Raw genomic sequence first — 22319 nt, forward strand, 5'->3', positions numbered from 1 at the left:
GGGTGGCCTCACTGAAAAGGTAGTACCAAGAAAATGCTTGAAGGAAGCAAAAGAGAGCCATGCAGGTATCTGGGGAAGAGCTGTCCAGGAAGAAAGAGCAGCAAGTGCAAAGGTCTGGAGGTCACAGCCTGCATGCTGTGCGTGGGAAACAACCAAAGGCCAGTGTGGTTGAAGTAGAGTGAGCAAAAGGATGCGGTAGGACATGAGTTCCGAGGGGTAACTGCATCATGGACAGCCTTGGAGGCCACTGGGTGGACTTTGGCTTTTACTCCAAAAAGATCACAGGAGAATTTTAGGCAGGGGAGTGACAAGATCTGACTTACATTTTATTTATTTATTTATTTATTAAAAAATATTTTTTAATGTTTATTCACTCTTTTGAGAGACAGAGTGTGAGCAGGGCAGGGGCAGAGAGAGAGGGAGACACAGAATCCGAAGCAGGCTCCAGGCTCTGAGCTGTCAGCACAGAGCCCGATGTGGGGCTCAAACTCACAAACCATGAGATCATGACCTGAGCTGAAGTCGGACGCTCAATCGACTGAGCCACCCAGGCACCCCTATTTATTTATTTAAAAATTTTTTTTTAATGTTTGTTTTTGAGAGAGAGACAGAGCATGAGCGGGGCAGGGGCAGAAAGAGAGGGAGACACGGAATCTGAAGCAAGCTCCAGGCCCCCAGCTGTCTGCACAGACCCCGACATGGGGCTCAAACTCACAAACCATGAGATCATGACCCGAGCTGAAGTCAGACGCTCAACCAACTGAGCCACCCAAGTGCCCAAAGATCTAACTTACATTTTAACAGAATCAATTTGACTATTGTGTTAAGAGTAGGCTAAAGGGAGTCAAAAGTTGGAAGTCAGGAGAAGAGCTAGGAGGCTATGAGGAAGTGATTTTCCATCCATTTTAGAGTAAAAGCTAAAGTTCCTGGAGGAAGGCTGTTGTGGCATGGGCCAGGGTAGGGGTAGTGACGGTGGTGAGAAATGGTTGGATTCTGCAGAGGAAATTAAAACACAACTCAGAAAGTGTGGTAATCCCTATACTGGGGTACCCCAGAAGTCTGTCCAGGAGTATGTCAGAGAGCTGTGACAGAATGGTGACAAAGGATGTGCCTTCTTCACTTCCAGGAAAGGAAGAAGAGGCAGGATTTTTGTTGGTGCAATCACCTCACCTTTTGTCTTTTTTTCCTTCCTGTTAATTGAGAGCCTATTTTGTGCCAAGCACTGTGTTGGGATACAACAGTGAATGTGAACTAATAGGATCACTGCCCTTACAGAGCAGTCCACAAAGGGAGTCAGGTGTTAAGTGAATAATCACAATAACAAATGTAAAATGACCACTGTGACACATGCTGAGTGTCAAAATTGGTATGTCTGCCCTGGTCGGGAGGTGCTGAGGAAAGAACACTTGAGCTGGGATCTGAATAACTATGTGCCAACCAGACAAAGGTGACAGAGGGAGAGGATGAGCGTCCTAGGCCCGGAGAATGGCATGCACAGAGGTTAAGAAGGGAGGGGGAGCACAGTATGGATGAGGAACTGAGAGAAAGCCAATATGAGTAAAATGCAGAAAGCTTGGGGAACATGAGCAAAATGCAGCTGGAGAAATGGACAGGGTCAGACTGTTGGGCTTGCTGGCTGAGTTCAGAGTGTGAACCTCACCCTGAAATCAATGGGAAACAACTGGAGGCCTTAGCAGGGGAATGATGTTCCCATGTGCTTGCTGAGTGGAGTAAGAGGGATGTGGAAGGCCACATACGAGACAAGGACAGCAGCTCTGGTGAGTTGGTGCTTGGTGCTTGGTGCTTGCTTGGACTGGGAGAGAGCTGTTGTGGTCAAGAGGAAAATGAAGGCTGGGATCTGAGAGGTATTTAGAAAGTAGAGCTTGGGTTTGGATCAGCCATGAGGGGTGACGGAGAGGGAGAGTTCAAGAAGAATTCCCAGTTCTTTGTTTAAAATACTTGTGCCAGCGGATGTACGACTCTCCTATTTGTAGAACTCACCTACTTGTATTAGACCAAGCCAGAGGGTAAGTCAGAAAGAACATCTATTTTTTTCCACAAATATTTAAAAATAGGATTTTCTGTAGGATGGTTTAGTTAGTGTCCAGCCTTACCAAGAACAGAGGGTGAGACAGATGACTGTCCCCAGGCCTCTCCGGCCCCACAGCCCTGTTGTATAATCAATTGATGCAGTCCTGCTTAGAAAACACGATCTCTCTTGGGGCGCCTGGGTAGCTCAGTCGGTTAAGCGTCGGACTTCAGCTCAGGTCATGATCTCGCAGTTTGTAAGTGTGAGCCCTGCATCAGGCTCTGTGCTGACAGCTCAGAGCCTGGAGCCTACTTCGGGTTCTGTGTCTTCCTCTCTCTGCCCTCCTTCCCTTGCTCACGCTCTCTCTCTCTCTCTCTCTCTCAAAAATAAACATTAAAAAAAAAAAGCACAATCTCTAAACCAGTGTTGTCCAATAGAAACATTATATAATACAAGCCACAAATGTAATTTTATATTTTCTAAAAGCCATATTTAAAAAAAAAAGCAGATGAATTTAATTTATTTGAATAACTTATTCAACTCAAAACATCAAAAAATATTTAAGCATGTAATCAATAGAATAATTATCAGTGAGGTACTTTGCTTTTTTTTTTAAACTAAATGATTGAAATCCAGTGTGCTTTTTACATGTATAGCATGACTGAATTTGGATTAGTCATATTTTGTGTGGTCGAAAGTCACACAGGGCTAGTGAGTACTGAACTGGACGACATGCCATTAAGCCATTCCAGCGGCCACACAGATCTTAAAACCACATACAAAACACTGGAAATAGCTGCTTCTACAGTGATTTAAAATGCTAAGAACTACTTTATTTTTTTTTTAATATTGTTTAATGTTTATTTCTTTTTGAGAGAGAAAGAGAGACAGAGCATGAGCGGGGGTGGGGCAGAGAGAGAGGGAGACACAGAATCTGAAGCAGTTCCAGGCTCTGAGCTGTCACCACAGAGCCCGATGTGGGGCTCCAACTCACAGACCGCGAGATCATGACCTGAGCCAAAGTTAGTTGCTTAACTGACGGAGCCACCCAGGCGCCCCTATACGAACTAGTTTAAATACAGCTTCTTAAATTTCAAAATTGAGTACTTTGTGATTAATTGTGTGAATTCAAGGCAATTAGTTTTCTTTTCCATGACTCAGTTTACAAAAAGGAACTGCTGTGGTGCTGCATAAGTATACCAACCTTGTCAGTCTCAACAATCATTGACTCCAGGTTAAGGAAATCCAAATGGCTTTTCTTTCTCTTTATTTTAATTATCATTTCCCAAAGATATCTTTCCTTCCAAACTTCTAAATTCTTCTATGATATCTGAAGGTAGAAAATTGGCTAGTTCAATAGTGAACTGACAAAATTCTAAGAATGATTTTCATTCCAAGGCAAAAAAAAACCAAAAAACGAAGTTGGATTTACTGGGGAAATTTGAATACTAACTGGATATCTGAAGATTAAGGAAACTCTTTATTTTTTAGATATTACATAGAGTACTGTGCCTATGTTTTAAGAAAAAATCCTTATGTTTAAGAGGTACATCCTAAATATATTTATAGATAAAATATGATGTTGTGAATCTACTTCAAAATCATCCTAATTAGGAGGTAGGAAAGAAGGTAGGGAATAGATGGAATATGGTTTGTCATAAATGAAACATGGTGTGAGACATGGGGATTCATTGTGGTATTCTCTCTGCATTTATAGTTTGAGTATTTACATAATAAACATGTTTCTTTTTCAAAGGTAGATTTTCAGACTTTCTTAGGTACTACCAGACGTAGGATTTTCAAACATTCCCTTTAAATACTGCGTATGCTTCATCGCACAGATGAAGAGGCCTACCTAAGCATCGAGAACACACACTCTTATTTAACACTGCAGTGGAACAAAGCCCTGGGTCCAAAATTCCCATCATAGTTTAAACCTCTGGTGTTTTTAGTGGTAACATAACTTTGCCCTTTCATCCCACACTTTGGTACATGTTTAGGATGTGTGCGTGTGTGTGTGTGTGTGTGTGTGTGTGTGTGCGCGCGCGCATGTATAGGCAAAGCCTGTGCCTTCGGTGTCAAGGAGATCCCCACACTCTGCCTGAGCCTCACAGGGCCTCAGGGAGCATAGTGATAAACCATAGAGACAAAGTACATTGCAAACCCAGAATGGTGCAGATGGCTGGTCCAAAGCCATAAAGACCATTACCTCTTCCTCACATCATGGAGGCTACATGGGATGGGAACAGGTAGGAGCAGAGGAGGGAACTCAGAGGGGATGTAACCTCAAAGACCACAGGGCATAGCACTTAAGACCCACAAAGGAGGATATATGAGTATAGATCCCTTGTCACGTCAGGTTGTCTTGCATTTTGTGAAATTCTGTTGTAAGGCTCTCTCTAAATTCCATGAGAGATTTCTAGCCACCTCCTATCCACTCAACCCTCCAAAACATTGTATTGGGAGATGAGGAGGCTGGAGTCTATGTCCAAGTTCTTGCCCAAGACATTGCAAGGATCTGAATAGCAAAGTGAGAACACAGGACTATATCTCGCAGATTCGATACCTTCAGACACCCTTGCCTGACAGGCTCATATCTTCCCGCTTTCGAGCCTTTGGATACTTGACCTCTCATTGAGAATTACAAGGCAGGCACTCATTTTCACTCCCAAAGGAATATCACTGCTAGTGACTACACAAAAGTGTATACAGAGAAAGAGAACAGGATTTAGTCTGAGAATGTTTTCCTTTGCATTTTCATCAGCCAAAAGAGTACTGAGTTTAGGGTACCAACATATGGCACAAATGTTAATTTTAAGGAAGATTTGGCGAACATAATACGCTAAGCCATGCTACTTTCCACACATATGATACTTGGCTTCAGTGGTGGCAATCCAGTGCCAGATTTTCTTAAATGTCAAGCATTTTAAGAAATGGTTTCTTTGAATTAAAATTACACACCCCCAAAATGGAAATACTACTGAGATGTTTCTAAATAAAATGAGGCAACAGCTGACCAGAGGCCACGGCAGACCTCTGGACTGCCAAACATCAGCAGAGTGCTGTTTTAGCTTCTAAGCAGTATATCGTAACCAGATGTGAGCTGGCAGGGTAGAAGAGGAGTTAGGTTTTCGCAGCACCCACTCTGCGCCAGGCGCTGTGCAGGGCTCTGCATGCTCTTCCAGTTCTCCAGAGTGTCTTTATGTACTACTCCTTCCATGCAAGTTTCAAGGTGGCACTCAAAAATATACAATACCAACAAGATAAGAGAACTAAAGAAGATGGGGCATTCCATAACTTAATCCTCACATCAATCCTGCGAGACCATTATTCCTTATAGATGAGAAATAGAAGCTCAGAGGAGAAGTTACTTGCCTGAGGCCAAAGAATAAATAAGTGCATTAACCAGATGATCATCTGCAGAGTATAGAAATCTTTGGGGTAGAAGAAGTCTTGACAATTTTCATTGAGGATTCTTCCTGTCTGTTGACACAACTCACCTGTGCTATCTAATTCACGTGAGCAAGTGAGAATTATCCATGGAAATGATTCTCCCTGTGTCAGCATACTCTGGCATTGGGCAGTCCTCATGATCAGAACAGTCTGGCAGTAAAATATGTTGAGCCTGCAGCCCCTAGACTTGTTCTTACTAAGCTTCCCTTGACCACTTGGTTTATCAAGTTCACTCCAAGTTCAGACCTGATTATCTCAACTCCAATGGCTCATTTTCACCCATATCCTTCTTTTCTAAATCATCATATACATCACAGATAAAATGCTCATTTCCAGACTGCTCTCTCTCTGCTTATGAGTCTGAGTCTAGATTTCCAGTTATCTGCAAATCCATGTGACGGGGAGAGACTGAGAGGTATACTTCCCAGTGGATTGATAACAAAGTGTAGGGGAGGAGGAACTTGGGAATGACAAAAGGCTTACAGGAGCCAGTATAGAGTCAAGGTCATCCAGTGGGAAGTAATACATGATCTGAGATTCTAGACACTTGGGCTCTGGAACTTTAAAACTCTCATCTTCTCTCTGTGCCTCTGTCACATAGAAATATTAATACAATCTGACCAAGATGATGCCTGAAATCCTCTCCCATGCTTGAAACAACCTACAATTAATTCTCTTCATCTCATGGGGTTTTTGTGGAAACTAAATGTAATAGTGGATATAAAAGTTATTTTTACAACTTGAGAATATCTTAGTGTAATTTACCACAATATTGCAAAATAATTCTTTCAATAAACCTGGAATTATTTTTTATTCCTATTACAAAAATGTTGGGTTAAGTTTAGCAGCTTATATAATTTCAGGTGGAAAACAAAAGGATTCAAAGATGGTAAAAAGATGCATTTAAGGAAATGAGTAGTTGACCTTCCTGGAAATCAATTTGGTAATATGTACTAAGACTTGAAGATTCATATCCTTTGACTCAGTAATCCTATGTCTAGAGAATCTAATCTAAGGAAATGTTAGAGACTCAACCAATATCTATGTATAAAAGTTATCTACTACAGTGGTATTTGTATATGGCATAGAGACGTACAGTAAATACTGTTGGAAAAGAAGACATATTCATGCATATAAAAGACTTGAAAGAAACAAACCAAAATATTAACAGTTACTCTTGGTAATGGTATTCTTCTTCTCATTTTCTTCTTCAAACATTTTAGTGTTAAACTTTACAATGGTAATGAATTCATATTATTTAAAAAGTCATTAAAAATAAATTGTATAGAGCTGCTCACCTTCATCTAATTGTGGTGCTAACTCATTTTGTGTTTAATTCATTCTGATCAATAGCCAGCTTATCTCAATTGCTTTCATGATTTTCTTCCTGTTCTGCTAACCACAACACTCTGTGGGCCTTATATCATGCCTGTCATTTGCCAGCAGTCTACAGAGCACCCAGAGGGCTGATTTACCATCCAGTTTTAGACTGTCCACATATGATGCTCTTTCCTAGAATATCCCAAACATTCTTTCTTCACATGAAGTTCACAAGATACAAATCGGCCCAGGACTCATTTCTTTGAGAATAAAACCTACCAAGCAACACTCTTAAGTGTGGCTTGTTGGATTCTCCCTAAAAAGTTCTCAGGCAGAGGCATTCTCCACTCACATCAAATTTCCCATGAATGACTACAGAATAGCCTTTTACTCTGAAAAACCAAAGGTTTCAGAAATTAAAGATAATTCGCTAAACTCTAGATTGAATTTGCTCATATTTTGTTATGAAATGGAATCCAAATGAGTTACCTCTTACTAGATGGTAAGTCAAAAGATGTTCTATTATTTATTCATATAGCTCATCTTAAGTTAGCCTCAGCGTTTCTTCAATCAGCACAAATGAAGATGAAAACTTAAAGGGGCTATATCCCAAACACCCCATTAAATGATGTCATCTATCAAATGTACCCTTTTTGTTAAAAAAAAAACATAGAAGGTTAATAATCTAACAGAATCAGCCTGTTGCTCGTAATGCAGAGTGGAGGAGAGGGGGAGAGACACAGAGACAGAGAGATCAGCTAAAAACCAAGTTATTCCCAACTGCTCAAAGTCAAAAAGCTCCAAGGAACAAACAATAGGATAAGAGGAAGCACTTAAAAGAATTCTTTCTTTTGCTAATCCTTCCAAAGAAATAATCTTTACCCAGAATCTTCCAGATTCAGTCCTGTACCATTCAGACTTTCAGAGTAAGCCTGTCAGTATCTTAATTGGCTTTTCCTCACCACCTCATCAATTTGTCACACAATTCTTACTCACTTTAGATCCAGCTATTTCTTCACACTTTTACACTGATTTGGAAACTGTCCTTCACACTTTGGTTGTACTCTCTACTCATGAAATGTCATCTGCATTAGGATGATTTAGTTTCATGAATGGATTTTCTCCCTGTGTGAATTTAGCCTTAGATGAGCCTCAGGCCTTGTATACTTCAGTTCCAGACATTGTTGCAAGACAAGAGTTTGTGAGGCTGCTTCCATTTTCCTCTCTCTCTCTCTGCAAATATATATGCATATATATGCAAATATATATGCACATATGTATGTGTGTGTGTGTGTGTGTGTGTATATATATATATATATATATATATATATATATATATATATATATAATTTGTTTCCCCCTGTGTCAAAAATATCAGTGATGAAATATTGGTTATACTTGTATATGGTGTTTTCATAAACTTTAAATCTGAAACTCAGTCCAATCCTTGTCTCTGGTATCATTCTCTTCAATCACCTAAACTGCCTCAGGCAGGTGTGGGTTTATACAGAGACTACACACATGCCAGATATGATACTGTATGATTTGTCAAAACATTTCTATTACTGGTGACTCCATGAGAATTGGGTGTCTGGTGTTACTTGAAACTAGCTCAAAAAATTTTTTTTGTTTGTTTTAAATCTGTCTTTAGAACTATTCATGTGCATTCCCTTTTGATGGCTTTTGCCCAGTTTTCCACTTTAAGTAGTCACATTTGTGACTGATTTGTAGAAGTTCTTCGATACGAGGTAATATTGTTTCTCTGTCATATGTTGCAATTATTTTTCCAGTCTGCCATTTCTTTTTGAATTTTACATGATTTTTGACATACAGGAATTTTTCTCCTTGTATAATCAAATTATTTTCAAACTTTTCAAGTTTTTTTAGCCAAGAGTTTTAAAAGGTCACAGGTTTGGGGCACCTGGGTGGCTCAGTCGGTTGAGTATCCCACTCTTGGTTTCAGCTCAGGTCGTGACCTCATGGTTCATTGGATGGAGCCCCACATCCAGCTCACGCAGACAGTGTGGAGCCTGCTTGGGATTCTCTCTCACCTTTCTCTCTGTCCCTCCCCCACTCATGCTCACTGTCTGACTCTCTCAAAATACATAAATAACCATAAATAAATAAATAAATAGTCACAAGTTCAGGGCAAAGACACATGCAAGCCTCCGCCCAGTGAGGTGGAGCTCCAGGCTTTGAATGAAGCAGGTACCACTGCTCCCTACCACGTTGTTGAAACAACTGGGCAGGGGATCAGTCTGGAAGATCTGGTTGAATTTACACTCATCTTGAGGGTAAAAAGTCCATTCTGAAACTAGAGGAATAGAAATAGGATGAATACAGTGTGGGGAGGCACAGCAATGACACTTAATATGTGTGCTTATAAGAGTCACTTATGTGATTAGAAATTGGATGACTATTCTATAACCTTTTCCAAGTTCCTGGACTTTGGGTTGATTTCAGGGGATTTTTGGGGACCAATTCCTTCCCAGACCTGGGCAATCTGAATGATTCAGTGGCCAGGGTCCCCTGGGTGCAGGGGAATACTTTCAGTGGTCAGCAGTGTGGTAAGGAGGGGAAGGGGCCTGCCTCACCAGAACTACAACCAGTTCCCTGATAGATAACACTACTACACATCTACAGTGTGTTTCACCCTTTGCAAGGATCCTTCCTTCACCTGCAGTACCATGTTTGATTATTACAGCAACTCTGTGAAGCACGTGGGGTATATCAGAGAAGCGGTATACCTTTCTCTAGAAAGGGTATTTTCTAGAGAAAATATTTTCTATTTTCTAGAGAAAATATTTTCTATTTTCTAGAGAAAATATTTTCTATTTTCTAGAGAAAATATTTTCTATTTTCTAGAGAAAATATTTTCTATTTTCTAGAGAAAATATTTTCTATTTTCTAGAGAAAATATTTTCTATTTTCTAGAGAAAATATTTCTGTTTTCTAGAGAAAATACCCTTTCTATTTCTAGAGAAAATATTTCTATTTTCTAGAGAAAATACCCTTTCTAGAGAAAGGAGTAAATACAATATCAAATTTAACTGACTTTCCAAACTTAAGTGAGTCTGTGATTGAGTTTCGAAGCAAGGCGAGGGGTACAGTCTACTGTGAAGCGGGCAGCGTGACCTAACAGAAGGTGTACAGGCAAAGAAAGTGGTCACATCTGGGATGAAATGTCAACTCAGCCACTTATTTGTTCTTTGGCCTCAGGCAAGTAACTTCTCCTCTGAGCTTCTATTTCTCATCTATAAGGAATAATGGTCTCGCAGGATTGATGTGAGGATTAAGTTATGGAATGCCCCAACTTCTTTAGTTCTCTTATCTTGTTGGTATTGTATATTTTTGAGTGCCACCTTGAAACTTGCATGGAAGGAGTAGTACATAAAGACACTCTCGAGAACTGGAAGAGCATGCAGAGCCCTGCACAGTGCCTGGCGCAGAGTGGGTGCTGCGAAAACCTAACTCCTCTTCTACTCTGCCAGCTCACAAACTCTGGAGAGCTAAGATGCACTTGGAAGCTTTCCTCTGAAGAGTCCTTGTGTGGTTTATAATCCCACTCATCTAAAAGCCCTTTCCTATCATAACATTTAGAGTGCTGCTGGCAATGAGGATTAGGATTCATCAAAAAATTCAATTATTTGCCCAGTAGGGCTTTGTGTAAGTAGGCTTGATTAGTGTTTGCAATAGCCCATATGTAAATGTAAAAGATCTTGAAAGAGGGTTATTAGAACAGAAGAATCCCGCAACAGGCCTCAGAAGAGAGCTTAGTGTCATGGCTAAGAGTAGGAGTTAGCAAACGACAGCCCTGAGGCCAAATCCACCCCACCACCTGTTTTTGTATATAAAGTTTTATTGGAACACAGCCACTCCCATTTGTTTACATGGCTACTATGGCTGCTTTCTTTACAATAATAGCAGGTTGAATAGTTGCAACAGAGACTGTAGGCCTCACAAAGCCAAAAATATTTACTCTCTGACTCTTACAGTAAAAGTTTACCAACACCTGGCTAAGAGCTGCTACTTTCAGGCTATGTGACCTTAGACAAATAATTTATACTTATAATGCCTCTGTGGGATTCCCTATCTGTGGGATAATAGTAGTAATTGAACAAGATAATCCACGTTAAAAACCTTGCATGTGGTGAATCCTCAGTTAATTATAGCCATTATTTTACTATTGGTAGCATTGATTTATAGCAAAGCCCTTTGTGTAAAACTCACAATGACCCAGGAATAAAAACCTGCTTGTTCAACCCCAGTTTCAAAGACCACCCCCCCCCCACCCACTGCAGATATCAACAGCACCTAAAATAGTCACCTTTTCCTGCCACAATGGCTTTCTAAACATCAGCCATTTCGATGTCATTAGCTCAGCTTCTGGGATATTAAAAGCATTACTCTACCTTTCCTCCACACTTAATACAGACATTTGGATTAGTGTCATTGAATATTTTCCAATAACCTGTGTATCCTATATGGGGCAGGGGAAATTGGATGAGGCATTTTAATGGAATTAAATGTCAATAGTATCAGCTGTTTCTTTCTAAAAATATGAGCTGGATATTCTAAAAGGTGTGAACTCCCAATCAAAGTACAAGGGAAGACTCTGCACTTAGTCATTTATTGTACAAAAACAAAAAAATATTTTTTTTCAAAGACAACCAAACTTGACAAATGGCATTAAAAGTCACTAGGGAAGCTGAAAAAACAGCAGCTCCACTTTGCTTCCTAAATATAATGGGAAATGATTTCTCAATGTAAAGAAGAAGTCTTATCCTACAGTCCAATCAGCATATGGAGGTGATTTCCAAGAGAGAAGTGAGAAAAAAAAAATCCCACAGCTCAACCTTTCAGAAGTATCATAGTCATGCAGGGAGAAAACCTTCTTGAGCTCCTTCCTCATTGTCAAGCTTTGCAGGTTAGCAGAGCCAAGAAGAGCCATCCCTTAGTGGGGACCATATCTGCAGCCCAGGTTCTTAGCAGGTAGCAAGGCAGGACCTTGGGGGTAGGTTGGGGCTTGGGAGGAAAAAAAGTGGTGGGGAAGATTCTCTAGTCTAAAACTCATATGTACTCAAATGGTGCACTGGTGGTACCCCACCACCACCAGGTACAGCATGACGTGCTCAGGATGCTTCCCTTTGTGGATTACGTGGACTCCAAAATGGCCATTGCATGGGTTATGCCTCATCAACTCAGCCTTGTCTAGAGAAGAATCTTATTACCCATAGACCCATTTCTAGTAGCCTCGTTATGTGGCAGAAAGAGGATGTCACAGGGCTTCTTCCATCAGAATCCTTCCTCTACCACCCTACGCCCACTCACCTTTCCCTTATTGTATACATTCTTTCATTTATACTCAACAGAGCTTTATCGCAAACCTCCCTCAAGTAATTCTTAATCTTGGGTGGCTGTAAGAATCACCTACAGAGCTCTTGAAATACACCAATGCTGGGCCCCCACCTCCAGAGATCCTGGTGTAATTTAGATCTGGGGAGGGGTCTAGGCATGGCATTGTTTTTAGGTGTTGGGAGTGGGTGGGTATTGTACATTTAAAAGTTCCCAAGTGATTCCAACGTGCTAACCTACTATGGGCAGGGTACTCTTCTAGGTGGGTACAACAGTGAATAGAATAGGCAAGGACCTAGTCTCATGGAGTTTATGGTCCAGTGGAGCAAAACAGAGAATAAATAAATGAATGGCAAAGATTTTTTTCTGATAGTACACTGGAAAATAAAGCTTGGGGCTGTGAAAAGCTGGAGGATGGGAGATCATGTAACTTTAAATGATGCAGGCACCATCACTGTGGGGTCATACTTTACTTCTTTGCTTGTATTAAGCTCTGTTGGCACTCAGGGCTAGGGACGGGGCTGTGGTTACATGCCTTCTTCTTGTTCAGGACAAGTGGTGCCACTGTGTCCCCTGAGCCCAGTTTTTATAGACTGACTCACCAATGGAGACACTCTCTGGATAGCCCAGGTCCATTACTATAACCAGAAGCAGCCTCACAGGGCATACCTTCTCCTCAGTTACTTACTGACAGCATTCCCCCTCCTTCTTTCCCCTTCCACCCTCTATTAATTCATGGCTCCACTTTGAAGTGATATCCTATTATCAGCATCACTTATTGAACACAACTTGCTGACTTTATAGTAATGATAATACTAAAAGCAGATTGAACTACACTTATTATTGGCAGGCTCTCTACAAGATACGTGATCTCATTCAATTCACTACTAAGGTAGGCAACATCAGCCCATTTCATAAATGTGGAAACCAAGAACGCTGAATGGTTAAGAAACTTACAATGTGGCTTATGTTTTAGACTTTTTACGTCCCTCCAACTCAGACAATCTGTGATCCTGCCGACTCTAGCTTGTTTCCTCAACTAGGTGGCAAGCTCCCAAAAGAAAGGCACTGCATCTTATATATCTTTTCAGAAGAGTCCCTTCTTTCCTCACCCCCATGGGCCTTGCCTGAGGTGAGCAACAGACACATCAGAGATCAATTTATGGAGGCAGCCTGGAGGTCACTCCTGAGCCCTTGAGGCCTCAAGGAATCGTGTGAGTCCTGCAAGCCCCAGTGTTGCTGCTCATAAGCTTTGACTCTGTTCTTTTCTGTCAAGACTGCCTGGTAGGTTTTTACTAAACAACACTGAGACTCCTCAGAGTGCCCCCAAAGTAACTCACAGACATTTATGAATGGGTCCTGTGGGCATCTTCCCCAAGGTCTGTCCCAAAAGACAATTATTTCATGTTCCCTATCATTTTTATTTGCTTGTTTTGCTAATTAAAATTTTTTAAAATAGAGATTAATACACCAAATAACAAAGCCATTGCAATTTCTTATACTAGGGATTGTTATTGTATAATACACACTCATGCCAATGTTTTAAGGGATTAGGAGGACTTTATCTTTGAAGAGAATTCCCCATTTTTTTCTGGCTTTACTGAGGTAAAATTGGCAAACAAAATTCTAAAATATTTAAACAATGTGATGACTGGATGCACATATACATTGTGAAAGGATTCTCCCCAACTAGTTAACTAACACATGCATTACCCCACATATTTATGCCCCCCCCTCTTTTTTTGGTGAGTACATTTAAGTTTTACTCTTTTAGAAAATTTGAAATACACAGTACAGTGTTATCAGGTACAGCCACCATGTTTTACATTAGATGCTCAGATTTTTCATCTCATAACTGAAAGTTTATACACTTTTATCAGGCTCCCTCTATTTCCCCTACACCCCAGCCCCTGGCAACCACTTCTTCACTCTCTGTTTGTATGAGTTCAATTTTTTTTCTTTAGATTTCCACATGCGAATGATATCATGCAGTATTTATCTTATTTCACTTAGCATAATGCACTCAAGGTGCATTTATGTTGTCACAAATGCCAGGATTCCTTCTTTTTTAAGGCTGAATAATATTCTACTGTATATATGTTCTTGATTCATTCATCCATTGACAGACACTTGGGTTGTTTCCACCTCTTGACTATTGTGAATTATGCTGCAGTAAACATGGGAGTGTAGTTACTCTTCAAGATAATGTTTTTTTTTCCTTTGGGTATATACTCAGAAGTGGAATTGCTGATCATATGGTAGTTCTATTTTTAATTTCTTGAGGAACCTCCATACATATTTCCATAATGGCTATATTTGTTAATATAACACACAAAATTTAACAACTTGTATAAAATATAGCTTTGCATGGCTTGTGGGTGTATGCATGCATATATGTGTATGTTTCAGACAGAAAGAAAGCCAGTATATTAATGTGGTGATATCTCATTGAAGAAAAATTAAAATAGAAAAGTGAGAAATTACAATGAACTTCAGTTCTGAATTTGGAACCCCCTCCCTGTGCTGATGTCCTTTTTGTTTTTCACAGTTGAAGTGTCCAAGGAAGAATACAAAACTGTCCATGACATAAGTCCAGTGATTATTTCCAATTCATAGAAGAGTAACTAAATCCCCAAAGACTTAATCAAAGATGCTGTTTTCCCCTCTTCCCCCTCCTTTCTTTCTTTGCATTCAGTGGAAGACCAGGAATGCCACCCTCTAAGTAGAGTATTGGGCTGGCTTCACCCACTGTGGCAGCCCAGCTCAACAGAGGAGCTCGAGAGCAGATCTGTGGCCCTTCACCCAAACGGAGTGTTTTAACTCGCCTTTGTAGTCCTCGTGAGGCAGGGAGAAATGGGCTCCAAGAGTCCTCATCTCACATCCTCCTGATGCTGAAACCTAGATTTAAAGGCCTGGAGAGTGATCTCCAATGCCCGCAAATGCTCTATCAATAATGTGTGACTTCAACACAATGATCACAGCAACAATCCACAATGACAATGTTTGCTGCTGCAACTTTCTCCAACTGGCAAATTCATACTGATTCTGAATTGGCAGCCTATGGGAATACTAACTTACTAGACAGAAATACAGCCTAAATTCACATGTCCTCTTAAAGCCATAGACAAACGTGTTTTAAAAACCAGACACAGGAGTGCCTGCGTGGCTCAGTTGGTTAAGTGTCTGACTTCGCCTCAGGTCATGATCTCACAGTTTGTGAGTTTGAGCTCCGGGTAGGCTCTGTGCTGACAGCTCAGAGCCTGGAGCCTGCTTTGGATTCTGTGTCTCCCTCTCTCTGCCCCTCCCTCACTTGCACTCTGTGTCTCTTTCTCTCAAAAATGAATAAACATTAAAAAATTGAAAAAAAAATTTCTTTAAAAAGTAGATACAGCAGTGCATAGTAAGAATCCCAACCAGGTAAGAGCTCTGTATTAAGTAATTTCATGGCAATCACTACCATGCAAGGCACAATGGCAGACAGAAGAGTACGGATCCAGGCCGAAGGGAGCTTATGGGTAAACAAAACCTAAGCATGAAAGAACCAGAGTGCAATAAGCAAAGAAAAAAACCTGTATTTAACTCAGGATTGAGCGGGGCGATACAATAGGATGTGAAAGAAGGGGAAAGTAACTGGGCATAAGAGTAGGGTGGAAAGGTTTCCAGGAAGAAGCTGAACTTAACTTCAGCCTGGAAGGATGGAATGGATCAATGGAAAGAATATTCCTGCATGGCAGATCAGTCTAAACAAAGACAGAAAGGTAGAAATCAGTTTGCTCCATGTACAGAATAGTGAAAGCCTGGTCTCACTGGGGTTGAGACGATTTTAGTGAGAAGCGGAATTGCGTTGGATCTGTTCTAAAGGACCTGAGAGTCAGGGAGAAGAGTTTACATTGCTCTGTGCGTCAGGTGGGGACTGTGTTTAGTTATAAGCCATAGAACTCTGAATACATTTTCTTAACCAAGTAAAGGATTCATTTTATCTAATAACAAGATAGCCAACAAGAGAGTATGAGTTTCATACTGAAAATTTCCCTCTTCCCCTCTACTACACTCTGTGGAAAGCATTGTCATTAACCTGGTTGCTCCATGGTTGCAATATGACTATTGTACTTCCAGTCTCCTATCCACATTCCAGGCAGAAAAAAGAAAAAAAGGAAAAGATAAAGCAAGTGGTTTCCACATTAGAAATGCAAAAGGGTTTCTCTGAAATCCCTAGCAGCTGGCTGCTTATATCTCACTGGTCAGAACTGTGGTACAAGGCAACCCCTAACTGAAGGGGTTAGTCTGACAAGACTAGTGTTTTGGCTGGGCACATTGTCAACACAAGCAAAAACCTGTATTTCCTTTAGAAACCCTTTCTAAAGGAAGGAGGAGGAATGAATATTGAAATAGCAATTAGCAAATTCTACACACTATGTATAGCAGTATCTATATTCTACTGTTGTAAGGTTCCTGAACAGGGTTGTCTCAGAAAAAGTGATGACTTTTTAGAAGATGGATGTGACATTGGTATTCAAGAAATTTTTAAAGATGGAGAAAAAAGGTCTGAAAGATTGGATGGAAACTGTTGAAAGTAACCTAGGAGTAAAGTGGGCACTTGAACTACAGTCCTAGATCTAGGAACGGAAACAAAGAAGCTAAGAGTCATTTCTAAGGAATAGTGAACAAGATTTTCTAATAATCACCCCAAAATGCATGGTCCATGTGCAAGGTGTTGGCAGGGTGACTTCTTGGTTTCCTCCCTCCCTCCTTCCTTCACTTCCTCCCTTTCTTCCTTATTTTTTTTACATAAAGTTAGCATTTAGGGTGTATGGGAGAAAACTTATTAAATGGAGAAATTAACAAAGAAAAATGCTAGAAAGAGATATATTGAGGCAATTACAAATCCTGGAGTATTATTACATTTTAAAGTAATAAGCACCCAAGGTATGCAAAAGAAATGAGTTATAATCAAAGTTATGGATTCTAATATGAATGTACTCCTTCCTGGGAATGTAAATAAGTATTGCTCTCCAGGACGACTCTCTAAATGACAACACATAACAGATTATTAGAACACATTAGAATATAAAATACATTTGTGATTAAAAAGCAAGATGAACCAGATCTGAAAACAAATTGTTTCTTTTGATGACTAATTCTAAACAGTAACAAAGCGTTCTGCCTATTTGTTAGAAGGGAGGTAGAAGGGAAAGAGTACAAGGAAAGAATTCCACGACTTCTCTGTGGTTTTATCTACTTGTTTGTGCTAACAAAGAGAACAAGATCATTTTACGACTAGAAAACTATTACAATTTGAAATTTTATCACTTAAATATGTTAATAAGTCCCAGTAATTTCACAAAGCAGTGAAGACTCAGAAAAGTTTAGGAATTAGTCTGGACTACAAGGGGATGACAGTGTTGTGGGGAAGCAGGTCACTGGAGGCACAAACCAGGGGAGTTGAGAGGAAGAAGGCACTAATTCTCTCTGAGGGCTGGAGCATGCCTGTGCTTTGACATTTTATGATTCTGCAGTGGCATAAATAGGATTTGACTTTTACCCTGGAAGCTTTTACACAACTTAATTACACAGTAATTACCGGGGGAGGACCTGACATTGCCCCAAATCGAAGGGTCTCACCCTTAGCATCCCAAAGTTGCTTCTCAGCACTGGGGAAGGAGCCAAGGAAAAACTCAGGGATGGGCGGAATGGAGAAACTGGATTAGTCGTATTTGCAGTGTGTGACTCTGTAATTACTGTGAATCTTCACATCAAACTCATCTTTATCTGAACTTCCAAGGTTGAATGTAATTTATTTTTGTCTTATATACACCTGCTTTTCTTGGTGCAGCTAATTAAAGGTCAGCCCACTTTTCAAGTCACCAAAGTCTTCATCTGCTCTGCAGGATACATGATAGGGAAGGCTGGGGCACTGGTTGGGGAGAGGGAAGGTTTTCCTCACATCCACAGATACTCCTTCATCTGTTTCATGTTACTCTAATTGAAGTTTTAATGATAAAAAAGGAAATAGAGAAATATCTTCAAAGAAAATATTTTTTAAAGTTTTTACTTAAATTCTAGCTAATTGACATACACTGTAACATTAGTTTCAAAAGTAGAATTTAGTGATTCATCACTTACATCAGAACACCCAATGCTCATCACAAGCGCCCTCCTTAATACCCATCACCCATTTGGCCCATCCCCCACCCACTTCTCCTCCAGCAACCCTCAAGTCTGTTCTTTCTAGTTAAGAGTCTCTTATGGTTTGCCTCCCTCTTTTTTCCCCTTCGTCTATATTCATCTGCTTCATTTCTTTAACTCCTAATATGAGTGAATTCATATGGTATTTGTCTTCATCCAACTGACTAATTTCGCTTAGGAAAATACACTTTAGCTCCAACCACATCATTGCAAATGGCAATATTTCATTCTTTTTTATGGCTAATATTCCATTGTGTGTGTGTGTGTGTGTGTGTATGTGTACACACACCATATCTTCTTTATCCATTCATCAATCATCAGACATTTGGGCTTTTTCCATAATTTGGCTATAGTTGATAATGCTGCTATAAACATCGGGGTGCATGTGCCGATGTTTTTTTCATTGGTATTTTTGTATCCTTTGGGTAAATATCGAGTATTTACCAGTGCAACTGCTGGGTCGTAGGGTAGTTCTACTTTTAACTTTTTGAGGAACCTCTATACTGTTTTCCAGAGTGGCTGCACCAGTTTGCATTGCCACCAACAGTATAAGAGGGTTTCCCTTGAAAGAAAATATTTTTTAAGATTGGAGCATCTGGGTGGCTCCATCAGTTGAGCATCCAACTGCGGCTCAGGGCATGATCTCGCGGTTTGTGAGTTCAAGTCCCATATCGGGCTCACTGCTGTCAGTGCAGAGCCCACTTTGGATCCTCTGTCCCCTACTCTCTCTCTGCCCCACCCCCACTCATGGGCTCTCTCTCTCAAAAATAAACATTTAAAAAATAAATAAATAAGAATAAATTTTATTTATTTTGAGAGAGAGAGAGAGAAAGAGAGAGAGATGGAGATGGAGACAGAGTGAGCAGGGCAGGGGCAAGAGACAGCAGGAGAAAGAATCTGTGTACTGTCAGTGCAGAGCCTGATGCAGGGCTCAATCCCACAAACCTTGAGATCATGACCTGAGCCAGAATCAAGAGTTGGACACTTAACCAACTGAGCCGCCCAGGCATCCCTTGAAAGAAAATGTCATTCGGCTTCTTGTTCTCTCATCAGCTAATCAACCTGCCAGTCCAAGGATCCTCCACTGTAGCTCCTAGAATATTTTTCTCCACATATATCTGTCAGTTTCTTCTCCCAGATAGTGAGTACTTTTAAGTTAGCATTTGGTTTATTAGACATCATCCTTTGGCTCCCACACAGTGCAGGCACATAGGAAGCACCTGAAGCAGTTTGCTGAGTGACACCTTCGAGAAGGCTTCTCCAAGTCTGAGTCTTTGCAGTTGCTTTATTTGCCTGGGTCAAAAAGATGCATGCCCAAATATAAACCAGGGTTAACTATTCCAGGGGCACCAGGGATCTTGGGTAGAAAACTTGAAGAGTCCAAAGAAATGTTTCAAAATAATTCTTCAGCACTCAAAAAGAAGGGGATCCCAAGTCTAATTTTGTCTGAATGTCTGCTGTTTCAAAATCAATATGTATTTTTATTTTATTAATGCAAGTATTTGAATAGCTAAGTCAGTCACATTGTGCAAAAATATAGTTGAAGGGTATATAATTAAAAGTTTCCTCTCCACCCAGAGAACCTTACACCCACAGGGCACCGTCCTACAGATTATGACGGCAATGCTCCATCCTGAATTGGGAACTCGAATGCTGGATTCCCCACCCTACCTCTACCAGCTATACAGTCTTCCTCCTCAGAGGCAACAAGTATTACCAGATTCTTGTATTTCCTTCAAGAGACAGGCTATAGGTACAAGTACATGAGGTGATAAATGTATACACTGCATTTTCCAAGAATGCTTTTAGTGAGCAGAATCAACAGAAAAATCAACATGAAGCAGGGCAATGAGAAGACCTTGAACTAAAAAGTGTGAGGGGAAAACTGGTATCCAGGATGCAAAGCGATCACTCATCAGAAGATGGAAATAGAGCAGGATTTTTTTCCACATAAAAATAAAAAGAAAAGGTGAAATCAAAGACCCCTCTGCCCATTAGGATAGGCATTTCCACGAGACTAATGGGCATTTGCCCAGAGAATCATGGGGGAACTTGCAATTGTGGAAAAACTGAGAGAAATTCTTATGCCCCTCCTTTCTAGGATATTGTTTGGTAGAATGTGGGCATGTTCTACTCTACGGTGACACGTACCCTCTGTAGCATTTGATCAATGGGCATTTCCAGAGCCCTCCCAAATTCATTCATATTATTTCAGTGTCACCTTCCAGGTCAAAGGAATATGGTGCACATAGGCTAAGGATGGCATAAAAGGATGAAGCAAGGGGGGACCATGCTTTCTGAAAAGCAAAACTCTAGTCATTGCTACACCTTAGCTAAACCACCTTCCTCACCACAGTTGTTCTTGGCAGCTTATTGATGTGAAGTTGACCTGGGCTGGACTTAGGCCAGGGCAAGTCAACCAGTTATTCCTTCTTTCAGGTAACATCAAAAATCTGCTTGGAATCAGGGAAGAAGAGCAAGCTAGAGCATGGGACTTGTCTGATTAATTCCCACACAATCGCTGGATCCCAACAATAGATAAGGTACCAGGCAAGTTTCTGACTCTCTGACCAGATTGTGTTAGAAATATAAAATACCTACCTACACAGAAAGCTGACTAGCAGCACAGGAACTAGTCAATGAGTAAAACATCAGACAAATGTGATAAATATCAGAGAAGTGAGGAATTTTCTTCCAGCTCTGCTAGAAAGGAAAGTTTCACCTGTAAGTCTCCATAAAGCCGCCAGTAGGTGAGGTTCTCTCTGCCTCCTGTAGAGCACTCAGTTAACCACTCTTAGAAGAAACGGTTCATTCACAAGAGTTACCTACGGACCCGAATGTCGATACCAATCTATTGACTTACAAAGGGTAGAAATATATTTCCTTTTTTTTAAATTTTTTTTTAACGTTTATTTATTTTTGAGACAGAGAGAGAGCGTGAATGGGGGAGGGTCAGGGAGAGAGGGAGACACAGAATCCGAAACAGGCTCCAGGCTCTGAGCTGTCAGCACAGAGCCTGACGCGGGGTTTGAACTCACGCACCACGAGATCATGACCTGAGCCGAAGTCGGCCACTCAACCGACTGAGCCACCCAGGCGCCCCGAAATATATTTCCTAATGACCAGACTGATCTTGTCCACTGACGGTAGACTTTACATTTCAAAAATGTTGGAGAAATTACAGAAGATTCTTTACTGAATATGCAATCAGGGCCACAGATTAGACCTTGAAGGATAACTTAAAACACCGTCTGTGCCCCTATAATATTCTTGCTGAATAGCATACAAAACAAAACAAAGTAAAAAAAACTGGTATATTGGCCATATTCTGAGTCTCCCCTTTGGAAAGAGCAGTAACTAAGATCATCAAATACTTACAACAAAGCTCCCCTCTTCATATACCATATGCATGTTATTAGATGCATTACAAAGATAAGACTTGATTAGAGGATGGAATCTGGTTTCCTTGACTATTGTTGAATATTTCTCAAATATCCTCCATTACTCTTTTTTATAATAATGCGCAGAGCAGCATTTTTTGGCATTTTTAAAAAATATTTTTAAGCTTATTTTTAAATTACATACAGTAAAATTCATTTGAGTTTTAGGAGTTTTGGCAAATACATAGTTGTGTAACCAGCACCACAATCAAGGTACAAAACAGTTCTTCCCTCCCCTCTCCCAAAAATACTGCCTCAAGTTCTACTTTGAAGATAGGTTCCTTCTCCATCAATGGCTAATCTCATTTATTACATGTTAATTCTCACCACTTTTGATGCCAGATGGTCATATTTTCTGGCATTAACTACCCATTCTAAGGCCTACCTAACCAAATATGCTGTCATTCCCCAGAGACAGACAAAATGAAGCTTTCTAACATTCATGTGTATATTTGCTTAGCTAAGAGTAGGTATATCAAGTGTACTCGACCTATGATCATAAAAGCAAAAAAAAAAAAAAAAAAAAAAAATTGACA

At 40.4% G+C, this 22319-nt stretch overlaps 1 protein-coding gene across 5 annotated transcripts in view; it reads left to right on the plus strand.

The window, feature by feature from the left end:
- Positions 1-22319, plus strand: part of ZNF366 (zinc finger protein 366) — a 72982-nt gene that overhangs the window by 20999 nt on the left and 29664 nt on the right. Inside the window, exons 1-2 of one of the 5 annotated variants that reach the window (XM_060635574.3) lie at positions 1331-1778; positions 20783-20886. The exons of 1 other annotated variant lie outside the window; for it this stretch is intronic. The gene's annotated coding sequence lies outside the window, so the exon portion shown is untranslated. Of the gene's footprint in view, positions 1-1330; positions 1779-1802; positions 2028-20782; positions 20887-22319 lie in introns of those variants that run through there. 3 more of the 5 variants (XM_060635573.3, XM_060635572.3, XM_060635575.3) reach the window with 3 other exon arrangements.

This window comes from Panthera onca, chromosome A1 (assembly GCF_046562875.1).
Source record: "Panthera onca isolate mPanOnc1 chromosome A1, mPanOnc1 haplotype 2, whole genome shotgun sequence".
NCBI lineage: Eukaryota > Metazoa > Chordata > Mammalia > Carnivora > Felidae > Panthera > Panthera onca.